Below are 21,833 nucleotides of genomic sequence, written 5' to 3'. Positions count from 1 at the left end.
GCGAAAAGACATGCATCCGGCAGAATTTCTTGCGGAACCGAATCAATCCCGGAAGTGGAACGTCGAGGATATAGAGACTACTTGTAAAGTAACCCAGGCTCGCTTGTATAGACTAGTTTTGTACTAAAGTGAAGGTTACAGCTTTATAAAGTTAAACCAGCAACACTACTGAACGTATTATTGAACTGAAAACTTCAGAGTTTGTTCCGAATCCGCAAGATGATTTGTAATTTACACCTCTAGACAACTGCTCCAGGGCCCCAGCCTCCTAGGGGCCCCAAAAGCCAGAGGTTCACCTCTTGTCAGTTGTTTTGTTTTCATAAAGAATGTACAAAGGAGGTTACAGGGGGTCTGCAGGGGCCCAAATTGATTTTTTTTTGCCTCGGGACCCCCTAACAGGGTGTTCCGACTATGGCCCTTCAGTAATGTGTGTAACACAAAATATAAAAATTAAATTACAACATCATTTAAAAACACAATTAACAGGAAAATAAACTCAATCAAAGGAGAATACAATGAAAATGGAAAAGACGGAATACCTTTCCTACTCCCCACCCCCCTACTTTCAGATCCCCCCTATCCTGAACCCTTACCACACCCATCTTCGAACTCAGCCTTCATTGTGATCTCAACTACACACCTGTAAAGTTTTGTGACTGTATCTTGCATGGTTACCGTGCCGTAATTATGAAATCAAACAAAGAGAAATGTTCTCCCCTCGTCTTAAAATAGTCAAAAATTGATACTAGAGTAACCTCCTTCCTTGTCCAGCTGCTGCAATAAATATGCAGAGGAGGAGAAATCAGTCAGAATAAAATCATCTGAGAAGTGTTTGATGGTTATTTATTTGTACTTTAGAACGTAATCACTACATAACAATCATAAAGTAAGCTTTATTTATCTCTCCCTACTGTACAATGACAGATTCAAGTAGCTACAAGACATTAGTTCTGCTGGTATGCAGATGGACTGGGTTGATGTTAGCTGTTCACTGAATATGACGTGTAAAGCCCCGCCCATTTCTAGCACTTGAGGTAATTGTTATGCGTTGTTCCCGGGTTGACTCAGGTGATCTCTGAATTGTCATGACCAAGGATATACCCATGTAGACTGGCTTGGTGTGAATTTCCAAAAGGAGGGTTGAACCCAGACTAACCCTAGCCCAACCCTGGTAGGTGGTGTGAAAGAGGTATTACTTATGGCGTTTTTCCATTACATGGTATCTGCTCGACTCGACTCGACTCGCCTTTTTTGGTTTTCCATTATGAAAAAAAGACTTTCTTAGTATCACCTTCATCGAGGTTCCAATCAATCAGTCATCATTGCTACAGACGGGGGTGTCCTGAACAAACCCGCCGTTTTTAAATAGTTTAGCCAGCGGTGTTTCTTTTGCTGCCTCCAGCTTCTTTTGAAACTAAATTTGTCTTCTGGCTGTGGCAACAACAACACACCTTCGACGTTCTATGTGTGTGTCGCGTTAGGTCACGGCAGTTTCCGGCGGCGGCGCTATGACGACCAGCCGCGCTCGCCTCACGCATGAGGCGGTACTAAATCTGCAATGGAAAAAGGAGGACGGGGCACCGCGGGCAAGCCGAGCCGAGTAGAGCTGCTACTAGCAAAATTTGGTCCAATCTGTGTGCAGCCAGATGGTCTGCCTGCCACCGTTCTTATTTAGTCCTTGTCCAAGCAAATATTTATTGGTTTGATTGAACTGTACAACTCCATACCATTGAGTCAACCTGATTTTGTTTTTTCCGTCATTAACACTAGTCATACTGCTGCAAGGGGCAGTGCTGCCTCCCTCATTTAATAATCCACAAGCAAACTCTGACTGAGAATTACACAGTTCTTTGAGATATCAGTATCTACACTAGTGTGAGCTTGTTGTTATCCCAAACAAGTCTGGACAATCCTGACAATTCAGGCCTTTCTTTTAGATGCGGAAGCCTTTTGAAGTGTGTGTTTGATCTGAAACCCTGCTGGGTTATAACCCAACACTCCACAGACGGATGCTCTTGCCTGTGGTTCGTGGGGCTCTTTGGTGTTTCTCCCAGGTGATTCCAGCTTCACTGGAGCTCTCTGTAGTCAGTGTCTTTTACATGAATGGGTGCTTATTTCCCACTTGATTAAGTCATTTTGAAATTTGTTGTCATAAAGGGGTCATAAAACAAGCATGCATGGATGGTTGTGTAAACTTTCAGTTCAAGCAAAAAAGAAAAAGAACCATGACTGCAGCACACAAGACTGCTGAGATAACAGCACCAAATCCTCCCACGCCACTTCCGATTCGCTTTGATTTATTAATGTGCCTAGCCTTAACCTACTGCCACTTACCCCTCGCTGGATCCTCAATGAAATATGGATGGCTAACGCACGACAACAGGATGTAAAAGAGGAAGCTGGAGGAAGACTGAGGAAGGTGAAAGGGAGGAGTCATCATTGCCAGGAGGCCTGATCCCATTTAAAAGGTCGCTTTGGGTGAACTCCCCCGTGGAAATCAGAATCTGTGAAGCAGGCAAATGTGACGGATCCGTCACATTTGCCTGCCTCACAGAAAAAGACAGACACAGGGTGCTTTGCACTGGGAAACGTTTTTGAAAATCAAAATAAATGAATACTTTACTTTCAATTCAAAAGAACAAAAAATATATAGAAGGAAATATATAGAAGGAAAATAAATATTTTAACAATGAAGGCAAGAATATTGCTAAATAAACAATTGTTTTGTAGAATAATGTTCTTACTAGTTGCAGATAAATATAATAAGAATGTAAAATGTTTCCATAAGAGACCAAGTGTGCTTTGGTGTATGCTTATTGCACAGAGTTGTGTGCTGTCATAGAGACGGTGGTTCCCCGAATAAAGGAAACACTGACGCACAGATGGTTTAGCTTAAGCGGTAAATATAAGATAGTTAGGGTCACAGTGGCCTCGAGCAAAGTACATTGAGTAATAATAACAAATAAAACAGGAACAGAATGTACCGCTTCGCGTGAGAGCAAATGAGGACGAGACATAATACAGTGGCCCCCACCCTGGCGGGTGTTGTGTGAAGATAGCAGTCCCGGTGCGGACGAAGAAGAGGGGGCCCAAGAAAGAAAGTATAAGAGTTTAGGGAAAGGATAGAACGGGGCTCACAAGGTCTGACAGTCTAGAGATACATGGACCGGCTCTGACTTTTTGTCTGTTGCTAGAGAAACTTATTCTCTGCGTGCTTTATGATCCCACAGATCTGTGTATTGAAACTCTGATGCTTGACTGATTAAACAAATGTATTTGACTTTATCTTATCGTCTTATTTGGCTCTTGCTTAGGATCAATGTAATTCCAATTTAACGAATGTGCGGGGATATATAGGTCTTTTATTTGGAGTCAGACACATTGTCCCAAAAGGGGGGACACAGAGGAGGAAAAACCCAACAGATTTCAAAAACACAATGAGGACATGCTAGGGCCTCCATGGGTAATAATATTTGTGCTTACGAATAAATACGTGATATCATCAAAACAACACTTTATCAAGCAGTACATAAGTTACACTTCAGGGACAATTATGTTAGTTTTTTCAGACATTTATTGTCTTGTGCTCGTACACAAAGTAAACTATCCAATCAGCTTTGAGTTTAACCAGGGGTTGATGCATAGACTGCCAAAACATCTCGGTCGCACCCTGGTGTCTGGCTGCAGTATAGGTCATAAACCCTCCATGTTAGCAGAGGGGACATGGGCCAAACTAAAAAATCAAAGTACACGTCAAATTTTTTCCCAAAAGATGGTTTCTCTCATTTTAGGTAGTTCTTATCACACTGATGTTTGTTTTAGTGTAAATTTTTCTGAAAAGTTTGAATTTTATTAGTTATTTAACCCTCGTATTGTCTTTCCGTCGACCATATTTTGACAATTTTTACACTTTTTTGACGCCTTTTTGACGCTTTTGACTCTTTTTTTTGGCGGTTTTTAACGCCTTTGATGTTTTTTTCTGACAATTTAGGCAATTTTTGGATGCTTTTTTGGACGCTTTTAACGCTTTGGAGGCTTTCTTTGACACTTTCGACGCACTTTCCTACGTACTCACCTGGTGTCCTACTTTGGTTTGCCTGTTTATACAGCATAACATATAAATTATTACCAAATTCTGTGTTACATCTAGGCTTTTAGCCAACTTCATTCAGTTTTTTTTGGGAAAAATGGTTGAAAGAAACCAAATGTCTGACATAGAAACTTAAAACGGGACCACAGGAGGGTTGTTGCTATGAAAACGGGGTGAAACTTCATGTTTGACAGCTATGATTGACTCGCGATTGGTCGGGAGGGTGTATGGGCGGGACTTCGATACCTTCACCGCCTGATCAGTAAAGCGCAGACTCTGGTTCCAAAATTACAAGATGGCGGCGTCCGTATCCGGGATATTTTGGCTGTACTTTTTGTTGACTAAACAATCTCTTTTAAAAAAACAAATGGCTTTATCGATGTTTAATACATCATTTGATATATTCTTATTCATAAGCCATTAATAGGAACAACTTTGGGTTGCCAGGACAGGTGGGGAAAAATCGGTCACAAGCCATCAAGTCTGCAGTTCTAAATGTTAGTCATTAATAAACGCACACGGGTTTCTCTCTTTCTGCACTAACACTGCTGTTTAGCAAGTCATTAATAACAGGTCACGACTGTCTAACTTTCTAATTAGCAACCAAGTCTGCGGTTTTACCAAGTAATTAATAAAGGCCTTTCGACAATAATCCCTCAATGTTGCAGTTATAATGTTAATACATTCCTATATAATAATAAATGAATACATTTTATGTAATGGAAGTGGCCGAGGGATCCACTGGAGGGGTTCTTGATAAATTCATGAACTTTCTAAAAAAACAAAGTGTCATGCTGGGGATTTTATTTTTAAAATAATGAATTGCTTGGTGTTTTATCCTCCGATAAAACACCAAGCAATTCATTATTTTAAAAATAAATCTGTGTTCGTTGGAGACAGTCGGTGGGTAGTCTAGTCACTGTTATTCTGTCTTATCAAACTAGACCTGATCACTGGGCGCCCGGATAGCTCAGTTGGTAGCGTGGGCGCCCATATATAGAGGTTTACTCCTTGACGCAGCGGGCCCAGGTTCGACTCTGACCTGCGGCGCTTTGCTGCGTGTCATTCCCTCCTCTCTCCCCCTTTCATGTCTCTAGCTGTCCTGTCAAAAATAAAGGCCAAAAATCTAAAAACTAGACCTGAATAGCAGATTTACTTGTTTATTTTGAGTGTTAAACTCTCAGTAAATAATACCTAAAGATGATTATCTTTTGTTGATATTCAGTAACAAATATTTAAAGTTATACTGAGCGATATGTTAATTATAGAAAAACAAAAGCGCATCTGTCCGATGTATTGTTTAAATTATGATATTTTTTACATTCCTTTTTATTGTGAACAGCACGATGCCTTGTACAGTAAGATAAAAATAGATATTTATTTTGTAAATGTAGATGAGGCTCAAAGACTGAGATGGCCGTTTACATGTGAAACATATAAACTAGCCAGTGATCTTGACAAAAGTCTGGTGGGGAGAAGGGGATTTTTTTGTCTTCTGTTAGCCATGTTTTTCTCCACCTGATTTGTATATGCAAGACCGGAAGATGTCTGTTAAATAGTGGTGTCTTGTAATCCCATATGGGATGGGCCTTAAAGGTACACTGTGTAGTGTTTTAAGTATTTGATTAGCTACAATCAATGTCTTCATTCATAAATATGTCCTCATTGGTGTAAAATGACCTCTGCCAATGATCTGACTTATCCTCGTAAGCGAAGAATTTCTTATCCGTATTTACATTGGACGGGCAAGTCCAAGGAGGCTTCCATGTCGTTCCACAATTTTGAAAAACTATAATCGCTGAGAGGGACATAAAGCACTAGCCTACCCACAACGCGTTTTCGTTCAGAGCCAGCGTCACGTGACTGAAACCAGCTGTAACGGAGAAAGAGATCAGTGAGAGGCGCTTGACACTGCCCCGGCAAATTTGAAAGCCTGCACTGCACTTTAGTTCATAATGGAGGATGCCGAGCCACAGGAGAAGGAATCCTCGTCGCCAAAAAAGCGAAAAAGGGAATTATAGCTTCTTGGTACATAATGGCTACCACAGTTGCAACACGCATTTGAAAAAGTGAGGCGCTAGAGAGCACTATTCCTTTGAATGCAAAATACAATTTCACCGCTAGATGGGAGAAATTCCTACATAGTGTACCTTTAATGTTTGGCATAACACAGAAATAAAATAAAACGGACTAACTAAAACTTACTATATGTAAGCCATGTTTTCAGGAGCTTTTAATGGCCTATAGTTTAGTGATCTATGAATAATGAGTAAGTAGTTGATTTACCTATAATAAAGCAATTAGTTTTAACCTCTAAACCATTTATTAATGGAGGTGGAACAGGGACTCCCATAATGAAAATGCCGGAGGTGTGTGCCGTTTAAAGCGTCACCCTGCTGCTGGTTCCTCCAAATGTTCCTCTGCACTGTGTGCTGTACTTTCACACTTTATACGCCCGTCTCTCTCTCTCTCTCTCTCTCTCTCTCTCTCGTTTTCTCCCTCCCGTCTTCTCTCTCATATTCTCTCTCTCCTCCTTCATCATCTTTATTTCTCTCACTGTGAACCCAACTCCGCAGGCGTATGCTTTTTCTTTATTTTGCCCTCCCGCATGCTCAGCCTCCCACATTCCCCACAAATTCTCTTCACTCTCTCCGCCCCCTCCCATACTGCCTTCTCTCTCTCTCTCTCTCTCTCTCTCTCTCTCTCTAGGGAGCCAGTTACAGCCTATATCTCACAGAAACGGGCCATCCACCAGAGGAGGCCAGTGATTTCCATAACGGGCAGGCAGGGGAAGGGCGGGGGCTCACGTTGGTCTGCTGCATGGAGAAAACCTACAAGAGAAAAAAAGGGGTGTGGACAAGAAGATCACACAGGGGATAAAAAGTAAAAAGCTTAGGTGAAATGAGGTACCTGGAAAGACGAGCAGGTTTGAAACAACCATTTGGGCCAGAAATAGGTCCTGGAGATGTCTTTTACAGTCCTGTCCTGTCCCCAAAGAGGCTGGTGGAGTGTAGGATTAACTGCAAATGGGATCAGGGCCCTGTGGAGGGACAGAGATACAGTGTTACAGAGGAAGAGGATGGAAGAGAGATCGCTTAATAAATTAGATGGAACACAACAGATGAGGCGAACAGGAAAAAGGGGCTGAAAAGGGATGACGGGAAAAAGAACGAGAAGACGTGAAAGAGAAAGACAGGTCAAATGGAGCAAAGTGAGTCTGACAAAAGTGGAGGGAGAAAAAAAAACAAGAGATGGAGGAGCTTATGAGAGGCAGACGCAGCAGAACGCAGCTGACGACGGTCAGACACACTAGGTACACATACGGTACATATTCCATCTGTAAAGCTGCCTTTCTTAGGAAACACCAATACCCCTCTCCTCTTCACTCTATTTCTCTCCCTCCCTCCCTCCCTTCCTTCCATCGCAGCCTCTCTCCTCCTCCATCCCTCTCACTCCCTCTCTCTGTGTGCCAGAGAACCGCAACAGCAGTATGAATAATAGAACGAGCCTGAGTTGGGATTGAGAATTTCTGTTGCGGTTGGGTCTGTTGGTGCGTCGGGCATTCAAGACAAAAACAAAATTAAAAAACACACACAAACACAATCCCTGACCTTCCTGTTTGCTTCAGTATGAATGTGAGAATACACCTGAAGACACATAAACAAACACACACTATTTCATGCACACGGCTAGAGCTTGCGCTCAGAGTAGCCTGTGTGGCCGTCTCACTGTGGGGATTTAAGAGAATATTCAGAGAGACTTTCTCAGCCTACTGTATGACATTGAGCTAATGTTCAGAATAACAGTCGTAGAGGAAGAGAGGCAATGTTTGATATGAATATTCCCGAGCAGATTACTACTGGAGGAGAATCCGTGTAGCATCGGAGGAATCCGTTTTTCCAGTGAAGGACAAAAGTTAGAAATATACTGCAGGAGATATGTATGTGTGTTTAGTATGTGAGGGGAAAGAAGAGACAGGAGTGCTGCAGTGAGTGTGTGTATGTGTGTGAATGTGAGGGCGGGACAGAGCGCTGCAGTGGATTTGTATTTATACAGTCTGTGTGTGTGTGTGTGTGTGTGTGTGTGTGTGTGTGTGTGTGTGTGTGTATGTGTGTGTGTGTGTGTGTGTGTGTGTGTGTTTGTTTGGGTGGATGGAAAACAGGTTGAGTACCTGCTTAAGTGCCTGTGAGATGTGGAACAGAAGGGAACTGTTTCTGTGTGTGTTTGAAAGAGCAGGAGGGTGTATCCACAGGGTGTTGTCAGGCCGGGCCACAGCTACGGCATGTGAGTGAGTGTGTGTGTGTGTGTGTGTGTGCTCCAGTTCCAGCTTAATTGGCCCAAATCTGCCATTCTGTGAGGCCTGGTTCCTCACCCCTCCATGTGGCCTCCTGGGAGAGAAGGAACGTAAGTGACATATTAAACTAGCACTCACAACACACAGTCACACACAGCTGCCCCCTTGCCTTGCCTCCATCTGGGAACAAAGCCAACAGGACGTGCAAAGTAATTAGGGCAACTGTGAGTTGTATAATCCATATTAACAGCATATTGTATACAAAAACACACACATACCCTCCTTGATAATTTCACATTAGAAACCTGCTGTTTGGCTATCCCTCCTTTTGTCCTCGGGTCAAATTTGACCCGGTTTCAACAAGTTTCTATATCAGAAATTTGGGTTTCTTGCAACCAAATTGTCAAAAAAAATAACGTGGATGGTTCCATACAACGCTCTTCACAAGTAATATAAATGATCAATTCACTACTTACATTGAATTTGGTTGTTTCATTCAATTGTATAGCATTTGAAAAAAAAAAATGATAAAAGAACGTTGAAAAAAGTGACAAATATGTCGGAAAAAGCTTCAAAAATGTCGGAAAAAGTGGCAAGAACGTCGAAAAAAAGTGGAGAGAAAAAACATAGGGAAAAGCGACAAAAGTGTTGAAAAAGACGACCAAAACATTGAAAAAAAAAAGTTAGGGTTGTAGCGCTGCCTGGAAGACGACGTTGGGGGATTAAAACATCAAACACCGGATTTACCCTGCAGAGATCTGAGGAGCAGTTAACCATAGTCCTCAGAAATCCACCGGAGTTTGAAATGCCAACACAAAGAAAGAGGAAGGTAATGGACATCCGTCCGAAAAGAGTGACATCCGGTGGAACTTTCGGCAGCACCGGAGCAATCCCGGAAGTGGAATGTCGTGGATATAGACTAGGTTACACTGTGTTAATAGACTTTTAGACTTTATACTTTATTGTCCCTAAAAGGGAAATTCTTAGTCACAACACTATACGTTATGGACAGCACGCTTACAGAAAAACAGAAGTACAAACATAACAGAATGACATGCAGGAAAATAACACAGACAGACAGGCACCAGGATTTTTCCATAGAGCTCTCTTGCACTCGGGGACCTGTACCTGCGTCCAGAGGGCAGAATGGTGAAATGGCGGTAGGGTGTGTGTGTGTGTTGTCCTGTGCTATTGTGGTTGCGATGCGTGTGATGGCCTTGAAATTGAACTCTGAGAGTGTGGGTGTGGGGAGTCCGATTAATTTTTGCAGCAATGTTGGTTACACATATAAGTTTGACCCAGTTTGTGACAGGTTTAATTGCATGCCACACTAACTGTGTGAGTCAGATAGGTCTTGTGTCCACAGTGGGATCTAGGACCACATTTTGGATTAAAAACTGAAGTTTTGTCAGCAGGTTTCTCTCCTGACTGACAATGCTGGTCTGGGACCGCCCAAAATCTCACAGTGTATAATTGTCTAATCTAGAAAAAGATGGTCAAAGTCTATGCAGCAGAGAGTATGATATCCAGAGCTTCAAAAACCCCGGGTTCTACATTTCCCATAATGGCTTGATGCCTTCTCTTACTGTAGTTAGACCCTTCCTGCCTGACAGCCATATTTTTTAAACTCTGTGCATCCAATTTGTTAGGCACTTCTTCTGTTATGTTATGTTTGTTGCTGATGACATCATTAGGCTATTTTCTCAGACTTGTTTTGTTTTCTCAGAAGTGTACTTCTAAATCCAGTTTAGGCATCTAAACTGGACAGAAGGTGCTGCATTAAACGGTACAGCAACACCACGACTGCAGATGTTACACTAAATCAGACATCTGTTGTATTAAAATGGTAATGCAAAGCCAACAATTATGGAAATGGTAGCCAAATCTCTGCCGCTAAATGAGCTTTGCTAAAATGCTGGCTGCATACTAGCAAGCTTAATCAAGATCGCAGAGCCAAGAGAGCTAGCTAGCCCACCAGCGTGCTCATAATGCTAATGAAAGCCCTCATGGTGATAACAAGCACATTGCTGATGACTCATTAGTTGTGGGGATTGTTTGGTTCACATAATTCAGCTCTGCATAAAGCCTAACTGACGAAGATATTGTTTGGAGTGTTGCTGCTGCAGCAAAAAACATTACATAACAGAACATATAAATAAGTTGAAATTACATAAGCAAGAGAGAGAGAGAGAGAGAGAGAGAGAGAGAGAGAGAGAGAGAGAGAGAGGCAGGAACTTTTTCTTGGATCAGCGACTGGGGATTGAGAGCTGGCCGATGATGGAGGGAAACAGACAGAAAGAAGGGAATCAAAGCAATGATTCAGCAACTGAGTAAAACTAAACTGAAGGCATGTGGCTGCGGAGCTCACGATGACAAGGCAGAGAGAAAGAGAGGAGACTTCAAATGCAAGCAGGAGGAAAGGACCGGGGTTCTTCCTCGGATAGATGAGCTTCATGCTGAGAGACGGACGGAACACGAGAGGAGAGGAAATAGAAACACAGAGATGCGGAAAGAAAGAGCTATGTTAAAAAAGGAGAATATAGGATGAAGAAAATCCATACTGATGTGTTCACCTGTGCATGCTATTAAACTACAACATTATGGATGACAAGTTGATTTAGGCGGAGAGAGGTACCACAGGAACAATCAGTCTTGTGATGGAGAGGGAAATAGGCTTTTACAGTGAGGTCTCACAGTCCATTAGTGCTTTACATCACTGTAACTAGAGTATGTTGTTTTCAAGAAGCTGGAGTATTTCACAGCAAGCACTCAGTATTCCACTGTAACAACCAACAAGGAATTGATCTGAACAAGTACTGCCTCTGTAGCCAAAGCCTGATACAGATTATTCCTCAGTGCCATAGAACTCCATTGTTGTCCAAAAACCATTAAAAACACATCTGTGAGCCACACCGTTGCCCTGGGTGACATGTTCCTTCATTTTGATAAACATGGGCACAGTAGTTTGAGTCAATCCCACACATACCGTGCTGATGCTCTAAATACTCAGTAGCGCACCAAATTTCCACATCTGAAAATAGTCCACCAAAAGCACTATTAACTCCTGTTTGAGTAACCTTAAATGCTAAAAACTACAGTGCCTAGCTGTCTTATGAAATTATTTGGCTTTTTCAAATATAAATGATATATATATGCTGTAACATACGTCATCAGTATAGAGAGGTCTAAAGGTCTAATATGAATGTTCCATTGCAACTGTCAACTTCTTATGCACAGCAATGTACTACAGACAGAAAGGAATGATTCCTGGCAGTATCACAAAAATGATTAACCTCGGCATGCCACCGAAAATTCCGCCGGATATCCCTCTCTTTGGGCCTGATGTCCGTTACATTCCGCTTTTTTGTGTTGGAATTCTAAACTCCGGTGGATTTGTGAGGACTATGGTTAACTTCTCGTCAGATCTCTGCAGGGTAAACCCAGACAGCTAGCTAGATTATCTGTCCAATCGGAGTTTTCTGTTACACGACCAAAACAACCTTTGAATGTACACCAAAACAAGTTCCTTCCCGAGGCTATTTTGCAGAGGCCCTGTCCTTGTGTCTGGGGCTTAGCGCTGCCAAAGACGATTGTGATTGGATTAAAGAAATGCCAATGAACCAGAACACGTTTTTCTCCCATCCCAAAATGCTGTGTGGACTAGCCTAGACTAGACTAAACCCTCCTCCACAGCGCTGTGGAGGAGGGTCTGGCAATGCGAGACAAAAATCAAAGGGACTGAGATCCTAAAAATGAGCAAAAGCATCCAGTCATGTTGCATTTGTCCTTTGGGTGAAAAAGAAGTGTTTTGATGCTCTGCAACAGAATATGACCTCATGGACCAGAGAGCTATATGTGGGTAAAGGCCAACCCATTCCCTGTCGGTTTCTCCCAGACCCCATTACCAATTACTGCACTGATGCTCCAAAGAAAGACAACTTGAGCCCTATGCACACTGCAACAATCCCTTGCCTCCCTCTTATCACACACAGGTAGCTCAGAGATTCATTAAAAATCCTTCTTCTGGTCTTCTCTCATCTCCCCTAAGGGACTTCTGAGAAGCTCTCCTCCTCCCTGTTCCACTTAAATGGGCCTAAAACTGACCTTCACATTGATGAACAAGCAAAGAAGTTACCTTACAGTATGGATGTATTCACCACCATTCAATACACATTTTGTCATGGCAGAAACTTCTTGTGATCACCAAGAAAGAGAGAGTTTTAAAAAGTAATCTAACTATAAAGCAAGGAATGTCTGTCTGTCTGTCTGTACGTGTGTCATTCACGTCTTGAGAACAGTTCACCCGATTTTCACACTTGAGTTGCTGGGGACCATTGTTGTAGTCGAGTCACCAACTGTCGAGTCCGAGTCAAGTCTGGACTCCCTAGTGTTCAATTCAGAGTCCAAGTCACCAAAGAAGAGTCAGAGTCGAATTTGAGTCACCATTACCTGACTTTGAGTCCGAGTCAAGTCTTTTGTCCAGAGAATAGCGATTGGAGTCGGACTCGAGTACTCCATCACTGCCTATTACTAATAAAAGTAGTCAGAAACTGCATCCTTCCGAGTCCTATTTCATGAATGCTCGAGTCTGATTTCATAAATCCTTGAGTCCAAGTCATCCGTGCATGAGTCCAAGTCAAGTCACAAGTCCGGAGAATAGCGCCTCGAGTCCGAGTCCAGGACTCAAGTACTCATCACTGCTGGGGACCCAAGGGCATGCAGTGTCGAAGTGATTAGCTCTTAAAGGAAGTCTGTCAAGTTTGCCACCAGTACAGTCAGGTTAATTTAACTACTAGATTGTGGTTATGGTTAAAAGTTGACTGCTCCTTTCTTTAAGAAAGACAATATAACGTGTCACTACCTTTGTTATGACAACTTGACATTAACTCAGACAACATAAACTGTCATAAATATGTCACAGCAGCAGCTAAAGCATAGCAGAAGAGGGTAGCAGTGGCGCTGTCGCTTAGTGGTTAAAGCAGGAGATACTGGGTTCAAATCCCAGCAGTGCCTCATATAAGACATTGATCTGTGAAACTCCTTTCTGTAGCTAAGGAGAGATTCAGTCAAACTCTCTTTAACTATAGAAGAGAGTTTCAGGATGAATCCATTATATGATTTTTTTCCTCCCAAAAAAATTGACTCATTTGTGTGGAAATTTGAGGGAAGAAAGGGACAAGGGAAGGGCATGAGGAAAAGATGCTGTGGCTTAGTTGGTTAAAGCACTTGTCTTGTAAACAGGAGAACCTGAGTGCAAATCCCAGCAGCACCTGACTGTTATAGAGATGATCTCTCTCTTTAGACTAAACATTTTATCGGCATTTGAAAAATAAAAAAGTTAACAGTTTGGACCAACTTGAAAAAAAGTAACTTGGAGAGAATCTGTGGGTACGTCCCAAGTCCTTAAATTACATCACTTCACACACCTTCACTTGCTTCCCTTCCTTGTGAGGAAATCATGCGAGGCGAGAGGAAACGAGGAAATGTGCTTGTAGAGGGGTGAAACTTCCTTTCCTGTGAAGCTTCATGCAAATTCGCCAGCTGTATGGGCGGAGTTTGTAACGGCTTTCAGCTGCAAGGCTTCCGGGAAGGCTGATCTCGTGTATCCGAGCTCCTAGCTCCTCAGAGATCCATCCTTGCTCCTCGGCGGGCAGGAGTAAGATCTTTGAGACAGCCACCATGAAAGAGGTCCAAGACCGACTTCCAGCTCAAGCAAAGGAGCGACGAGATATCTATTAAAGAGACTTGGGATCCACCTTGTGTCTGAACCTTGCAGCCTCACTACTGGAGTCCCTCAAGGTGATTGGTCCTGTTATTCACTCACATGGCTTCTCCTACCACAGCTTTGCAGATGACACTCAACTTATTCTGTCTTTTCCGTGGTCTTAAACCCAGGTGGCAACATCAGTTCAGAAATGTCTTTGGTATGATTGAAGCTTTAATATTACAGTAGACATTCATGTAGGTGCTGTGGCTTAGTTGGTTAAAGTGCCTGTCTAGTAAACAAGAGATCCTGAGTTAGAATCCCAGCAGTACCTTGTTGTTACAGAGAATATTAAAGACAATAATGACTATAATATGTCAGTGTCATGTTTACAGCTTGTTTCTGCTAATGCGGGTTTAACCAAAGTTGTGGCAAATCAGCAAACTATCACTTTGTAACGGTCTTCGAGGGCACCGACAAATGCAACCCAATGGTTCAATGGGGCTAAAAAAAAATAAAAATAAAAGTTTGAAAAGTTAGCTTTCTACAATATCTGTTCATGGCACCTGTGGTATGGTTAAGGTTAGTCAACTAAATATTTGATTATGGTTAGTGAAAGATTATTGCTACAGTTAATTAAAAAGTGAACATTAATTGCAAGTTTGTGACAGGACTCTGGTTTCCTGCATGAAAGTCAGATGCACTGTCCATCCATCACACCGACATCCACACATTCTGCTTCACTGAATGGCACACTTCTTCCTGCATTGGAAAATGGATGTAAATATTGGATGAGGTCCAGAATCATCCAATACCGACGTAATTCCTAGAGATACTGTGCCTTGGTGGAACATAGTGGATATCACTCTGTGAAACACCGATGACACATGTAGCCTCAAAATGCTCTTCATATTAAATGTGCAGTAAGCGATGGTGCGCAAAGATTGTATGTTGTTGTGTATGATATTTGAACTCAACTGCCAAACAAATACAACCCCAGATTCATGGATGCGCATTTGGCGTGCTTTGCCATATCATCCACTTCTGCTAGTATCTCTGCTTACTAACCAAAATATTGCAGAGTCGATGTTAGCTCACGTTAGGTTGTGGATAGTCTATATCCTTGACGTTTCACTTCCGGGATTGCTCCCGTGCTGCAGGAAATTCCGCTGGATGCAAGTATTTTCGCCGATGTTCGTTTCCTTCCGCTTTCTTTGTGTTGGAATTCTAAACTCCGATGGATTTATGAGGACTATGGTTAACTGCTCCTCAGATCTATGCAGGGTAAATCCAGACAGCTAGACTATCTGTCTAATCGGAGTTTTCTATCACTCGACTAAAACAACGTACACGTTCCACCTAAATAAGTTCCTTCCCGAGGCTAATTTGCAGCGGCTCCGTGCGGTGCTTAGCGCCGCCCATGACGAATGTGATTGGGTTAAAGAAATGCCAATAAACCAGCGCATGTTTTTCTCACATCCCGGAATGCTATGTGGACTAGCCAGACCCTCCTCCACAGCTTGTGGAGGATGGTCCCGCAAAGCGAGACAAGGTTGTGGATTGGCAAACTGTTGCTATTGCTGTAAAGCCAAACAGTTGGGAGCAGCCATTAGTACTACCACACCAGTACACAGGCAATTAGAGGACAGTCAGGTAGATGTAGATGAAACCCTTCACCAAAATAATTATTCCCTACAAGGGCTCCTGTATGCTACCTTGGGCGTTTCTCAAACGCTGCCAGCACAAACCAACACACAGAAACAGATATATTCACCTGTACATGGGCACACAGTGTCCCTAATGTATCAAATAGTGTTACCTTCAGTCAGCAAGGCACATAAGAGAGGAAGTGTATTCTTTCTGTTCATCTTCTATGCAGCTTTATATGACGTGATTTGTGTCTTGGCCGCTTTAATCTCCATCCAGCTGAAAAGCACCACAGGGCTCAGGTATACTGTAGCTTTTCCAGGAGGGAAACACAGACAGACATACAGTTAATATTACATGTCTGTAGAGACTTTCAGCTCAGGAAGAGCCTGAGACCACATGAAACACTGTTTGATGGTTAAACCAAGTACTGAGAAATCAACTGGAGAAAACCCCCCAGGATAAAAAGGACTGAAAGCACTTTGTGTCTTCTTTCTCTTGGAAGTCATTCATCTGAGAGAATCGGAGATCGTTTTGGACCACAGAACAAGAAAGGTGTAAATCTGTACCCAGTCTCTTTGATTCTGTGCAGTCAAGTGTCTGTGACAATGTGTCTGCTTACATACTCACCAACATTTCGAGGATGTGTTTGTCTTTTATACAAAACTTATCAAACCAGGTAACAAACAGGTGAATCCCATCTATCTGCTGTACAGGAAAAAGGTCTGGATGTTAGCATTGTGCTAAACAAAGCTAGAGACTTGAGGCACACAAGACTTTAAATTTCAGCCTCAAAAATTAGGACTATGCCTGAGACTTGACAGCAAAAACATCTTGTGTTGTGATCTGGTTAAATTACAGAACAGGGCCAGTCTTACCTGCACAGTTGCACAGCATGAATAATAAATTATTAGGCCTACTGTGGGGTGCCTGGATAGCTCACCTGGTAGAGCGTGCGCCCCATGTACAAATCCTTGTTGCAGCGGCATCAGGGTCGACTTTGACCTGCGGCACTTTGCTGCATGTCATTCCCCCTCTCTTTCACATCTTCAGCAGTCCTATATAATAAAGGCCTAAAAATGCTCAAAAAAATTATCTTACATTTTTTTTTTATTAGGCCTTCTGTACTGAAAGGGCTTGGTATTAGCTATGGAAAAAGCCATAAACACGGCTTTGAAGAGGAAATGTTCATATGCTGAATGATAGCCATCAAAAGACCTGCACGTTCATGTGCCATTTGCTTAGTAAAACTTGTGACTTGATTTTGAGACTTGTTGAACTTGTGGTGAATGACTTGAGAAATTATTTGAACCATTTTTAAATGTGCGTCAAATTACTCAAGACTTAACTTGAACTTGTGTCGTATTATTTCAGATTTAAAACATTTGACCTAAGACTTGACTTAAACTTCTCTTATAGTACTTGAGATTCGAATTGAAGTAAGTTGGTTGACTTGAGACTTGACCTTGTAGTGACAATTTATGTGAGACTTAACTTGAACTAGTCTCGATTGACTTGAGCCTGGACTTGAACTTTTTTTGAAGGACTTGAGACTCCACCTTTAGAATTATTTCGATTTCCTGAGACTTGACTTGTCCTAACTGACTTAAGACCTAACTCAACTGCTGCTGTTTCAATTTGAATGACTGAAACTCGACTTGAACTTGCCCCAATAAACGATTAAAGTTAACCTTAGTAATATGCTATATACTAATCCTTCTTTGATACATTTTCTTGAAGGTTTGATATCTTCATACACACTCTTTAATCTCTAAGAAATATGGAGAAAAAAACTCAATGGAGAACAAAGAAAAACAAAGGGCATAAAGAAAGTCAAATTTCAGTGGCTTGGATAGTTTGAGTAAATAAAACCTAATATAAGAGAAAACACTTTTGATTAACTAGCTCATTCAATAATCAAAAGGTAGTACAGTATCCACCCTTAAATATGTAAGCACTGTTAAAAAAAACAACACTATTTGTGATGCACGTCACCCTGAATATCTCTCTGTAGTGTTGGCAGTTGTAGACAGGGACATACAAATATGTTCATGAGCTCGCTAACCTTTTGCGTGTTGTTTGAGGTAATTCTGGGAAACGTAAGAAATCACAGACTGATGCAGAAATAGACAAGTAAATTCACAAAGAAAGTGAATTGCTAAATTGATTACAAAATACCTTCTGTAATTCTTTAGGCTCTCATGTGCGTCTCTCCACACTGTCGTCGTGTCTCTTGGAAGAGTTGAAGAAGTTCCTCATGCTGCTGTAGACGCCTCTGTTAACTCTCTGCATCTATCTCTGGAGCTCGTCGACTGCAATCAAAAGAGAGCTGAACGCTTTGCTCCTCTCTTCACAGACTGCCATGGCCTTCACGTCTGCCCCGCTTGCCATCTTTTGTTTGGCTCCGCTGCAGATCTGCTGAGAGAAACGTCTCAAAGGCAGCCACGCTTTAGGCCATCTTCTCATTTGTCATGGTCAGCACTTTACAGTTCAACTGATTGATTTAAAAAGCATTTCTTTTATTCTTGTTCCATGCATTCACAGACTTTTTTTCCCCTCATGGTGTGCAGGAATAATGCAGAGGACAGATGTCCCTGCTCCCCATGTTAAAGACAGTAATGGTCCAGTGCTGCACTGATGTCTACAATGTCTCTGTAGAATAATGTTCTTACTAATTGCAGATAAATATAATAAGAATGTAAAAGGTTTCCATAAGAGACCAAGTGTGTTTTGGTGTATGCTTATTTAGCTTAAGCCATAACTAAATGTATACGATTGTTAGGGTCACAGTGGCCTCAAGCAAAGTACATTGAGTAATAATAACAAGTGAAACAGGAGCAGAATGTACCGCTTCGCTTGAGAGCAAATGATGACGATACATAATACAGTGGCCCCCACCCTGGCGGGTGTTGTGTGAAGATAGCAGTCCCGGTGCGGAAGAAGAAGAGGGGGCCCAAGAAAGAAAGCATAAGAGATGAGGGGAAGAATAGATCGGGGCTCACAAGGTCTGACAGTCTAGAGATACGTGGACCGGCTCTGGATTTTTGTCTGTTGCTAGGGAAACTTATTCTCTGCGTGCTTTATGATCCCACAGATCTGTGTATTGAAACTCCGATGCTTGACTGATTAAACAAATGTATTTGACTTTATCTTATCGTCTTATTTGGCTCTTGCTTAGGACCAATATACAGTAATTCCAATTTAACGAATGCACGGGGATATATAGGTCTTTTATATGGAGTCAGAAACATTGTCCCAAAAGGGGGAACACAGAGGAGGAAATCCCCAACATCTCCCATATGTTATCTTTTTTGCGCTATTCTCTATTGAAAGCACACTTTATTATGTTTCCGCATCTTCTTTTACTATCTTTTCTTGTGTCTTAATGTCCAATATGTGACATAATGTGTAAAACACACACGCAATAATTTAGTACCCATAAGTCTGTTTAAGATTTTGAATGATTGGGTTAATAGTTAGCTAATTTAATGTAGAACATCACTGTTTTAGAATGAATTAAAGTTACATCTATTGGGTGCCTGGGTAGCTGACCTGGTAGAGCACGCGTCCATATATAGAGGTTTATTCCTCAACGCAGCAGCCGCGGGTCCCCCCTCTCTCTCCTCTTTCATGTCTTCAGCTGTCCTATAAAAAAAAAAGCCTAAAATACCCCAAAAAAAGTTAGTCTGGATCAATGGAAGTACATTTCCAGGATAATTGCCTGACATCAGGCGCGTCCATCGTCTTCCACTCTCTCTATGTGTTGCCGTTCTCTTCAAGAAACAACTTCGAGCTAGCGAGCTAAAAGCTGAAAATAGCAAGTTTTGAAGAAAATTTGGATTGTGCAACAAGGCAGGCTGCTTGGTTCTTTCAGGGAATGATTGGAAAGATTTACAAGGAATATGTTTAGGGCATTTACTCTCTAACTGGGACGTTTGGGACAGATTGGTGGGATTGCTGAGGATGAAGTACACGGGGCGATACACTGGTAAGAACCAATGAGGTTTCACCATGTGTCCAGCTAATTTAAATTGTTCACGTTACTGTATTGTGTGAACAGTTAACTTCATTCAATATTGTATGTGGCGTTTTTTTTTTACGGGGTGCAAATGTTCCACCTAAACAAAACTATTTTGCAGAGCCACTGTCGCTGGGTCCGGAGCTTAGCGCCACCCAAGACGTTTGGGGTTGGTTTAAAGAAATGCAAACAACCCACAGCGTTGTTTTTCTCCTATCCCAGAATGTATCTGTGGTGTAACCAGACCTTACTCCACAGCGCTGTGGAGATAGGTCTGGCAATACAAGACTACATCTATTTAGAAAAATCTATGTTGCTCAAACTTAAAGTCCAACCTGTAATTCTAGTTGTATAGAGTATTAAATTACTTTTAATCGATTTTACAGCAGGGTACAGGGATCAGGGCCACAGCCTTGTAAAATACAATATTGGAAATTATAAGCCACAAAAATCCGAAAGAAAATCACATTCTTCAACAACAAATGAAACCTACATGACTGAAACATATCTCTGCCTCTGCTGAATTATTTATAAAATGTATCCCCCCCTCAAAGTGATCAATGCTACTTCACCAATAGACAATATATTATATACCTAAAATAGAAGTATTTTAAACTAAGTTAAGCTGTAATTCGAACACATAGTGACATAGAACGATACAATCTGAGCAGCAGTTGCTGGTTGTATTTATCCGCTACAGAGCTCCAGGATGCCGGCTACCAGTTGTTTAGCCGCCAATAGGTGACTGTGAGGCGGCTACAGGCACCGCCAGATGACGGTCCTTTCAGGAGCCGTGGCAGTGGAGTTTAGCCAGAGAAAGTGAGCGTCATGCGGCGACGACAGTTTAGGCACCAAAAAAGACGAGCGTTTCCTGGGTTTTGCCGCAAAGTGAATTCCGCACTCCGGCTTGAAAGCGCTGTGTTTTATGTTGGCGCCACGTTGTGCTATTTCATTTTGAGATTATTTTCCATTGGATATTGAAGTTCATAAATAAGTGTTTTGGCGTGGCTGACCGAGCAGCACTATATCCATGGTGGGATTTCATTATTTAATATTTTGTTTAGTTGTGCATGAAAACAACATCAAAAAACATGTTTTAAGAGCTGCAGCCTCTGTTGATATTTTTTTTAAAGCAGCTAAAGACGCATTTTTTTATTCAGGCGTTTGATTAGCCATATTGTTGACCATATTACTATGTATTTTTATGTTCCTTGCCTATGTGTGATTTACTGTGATTTATTGTAAAGATGGTAAACAGTGGAAGAAGAAAGACCTTGCTGGTTGGAAACTTCAGCTGCAATCATTACTTCCACTACTTTTATTTTTTATTAAACCTTTATCTAACCAGGTAAGCCGACTGAGAACAAATTCTCATTTGCAACAACGACCTGTCACATTCACACAGTTACACATTCATACCTGGAAGCTGCCCAGTACAACCACAGTCTGATCTGTTTTTTTTGGGTTAAGGGCCTTGCTCGAGGGCACCTCAGTGGTGGTAATGAGGGAGGGACAAGCTCTGCTCTTTCACTTCCCTACCCAGATTTTATTCTGTCGGTCTGGATATCCCAGTCACCAGCTCGCTACTTACTACTTACAGTAGTAACTGGGTTTTACTTTCAAAGGCCAAGGCTACATGAGTTTGTGGGGTTACAGGCAGGGGTTAACATGGGATTTGGCAGGTGGGGGGAACCCGAAGTTCAGGGAAGCTGGTTCGCCTGGTAATCCCGTTATGTCCTTCTTCCAAAGTGGTGAAAAAAACGCCAGGAGAAATGCCAGGAGTTGAGTTTACAGTAAAGCTAAATTATGACTGTGTTGACTGCATGCCAAGGCCAAATGTCCTCCTAATGTGACCGGTTGCAATGCTGACAAACAATGTAGCATTTAAAAGGCAAATTTCTTTTAAACAGAGTCCGGTGCATTGCTCACTCCACATAATACTGTCAGCATGTTAGCGTGTCGTTCTGTTTGTAACTGTAGGCTACCAACAACGTTATCATCACTTCACTCAGCTGACTTAAGCAGTTTAGATAACAGACACTCGACTATGTCCTGCTGTTATTACAGACGTGAACTAACC

General features: G+C 42.0%; 1 non-coding gene across 1 annotated transcript; it reads left to right on the top strand.

Moving 5' to 3' along the window:
- The first annotated feature begins 14,348 nt into the window (after nt 1-14,348).
- Nucleotides 14,349-14,422, top strand: trnat-agu. The gene has a single exon. It is a non-coding gene; the product is annotated as a tRNA-Thr (tRNA).
- Nucleotides 14,423-21,833: the final 7,411 nt, after the last annotated feature.

Source organism: Sander lucioperca, chromosome 4 (assembly GCF_008315115.2).
Source record: "Sander lucioperca isolate FBNREF2018 chromosome 4, SLUC_FBN_1.2, whole genome shotgun sequence".
Lineage (NCBI taxonomy): Eukaryota > Metazoa > Chordata > Actinopteri > Perciformes > Percidae > Sander > Sander lucioperca.
The sequence above is the reverse complement of the archived record's forward strand: the minus strand, read 5'-3'. Positions and strand labels throughout refer to the sequence as shown.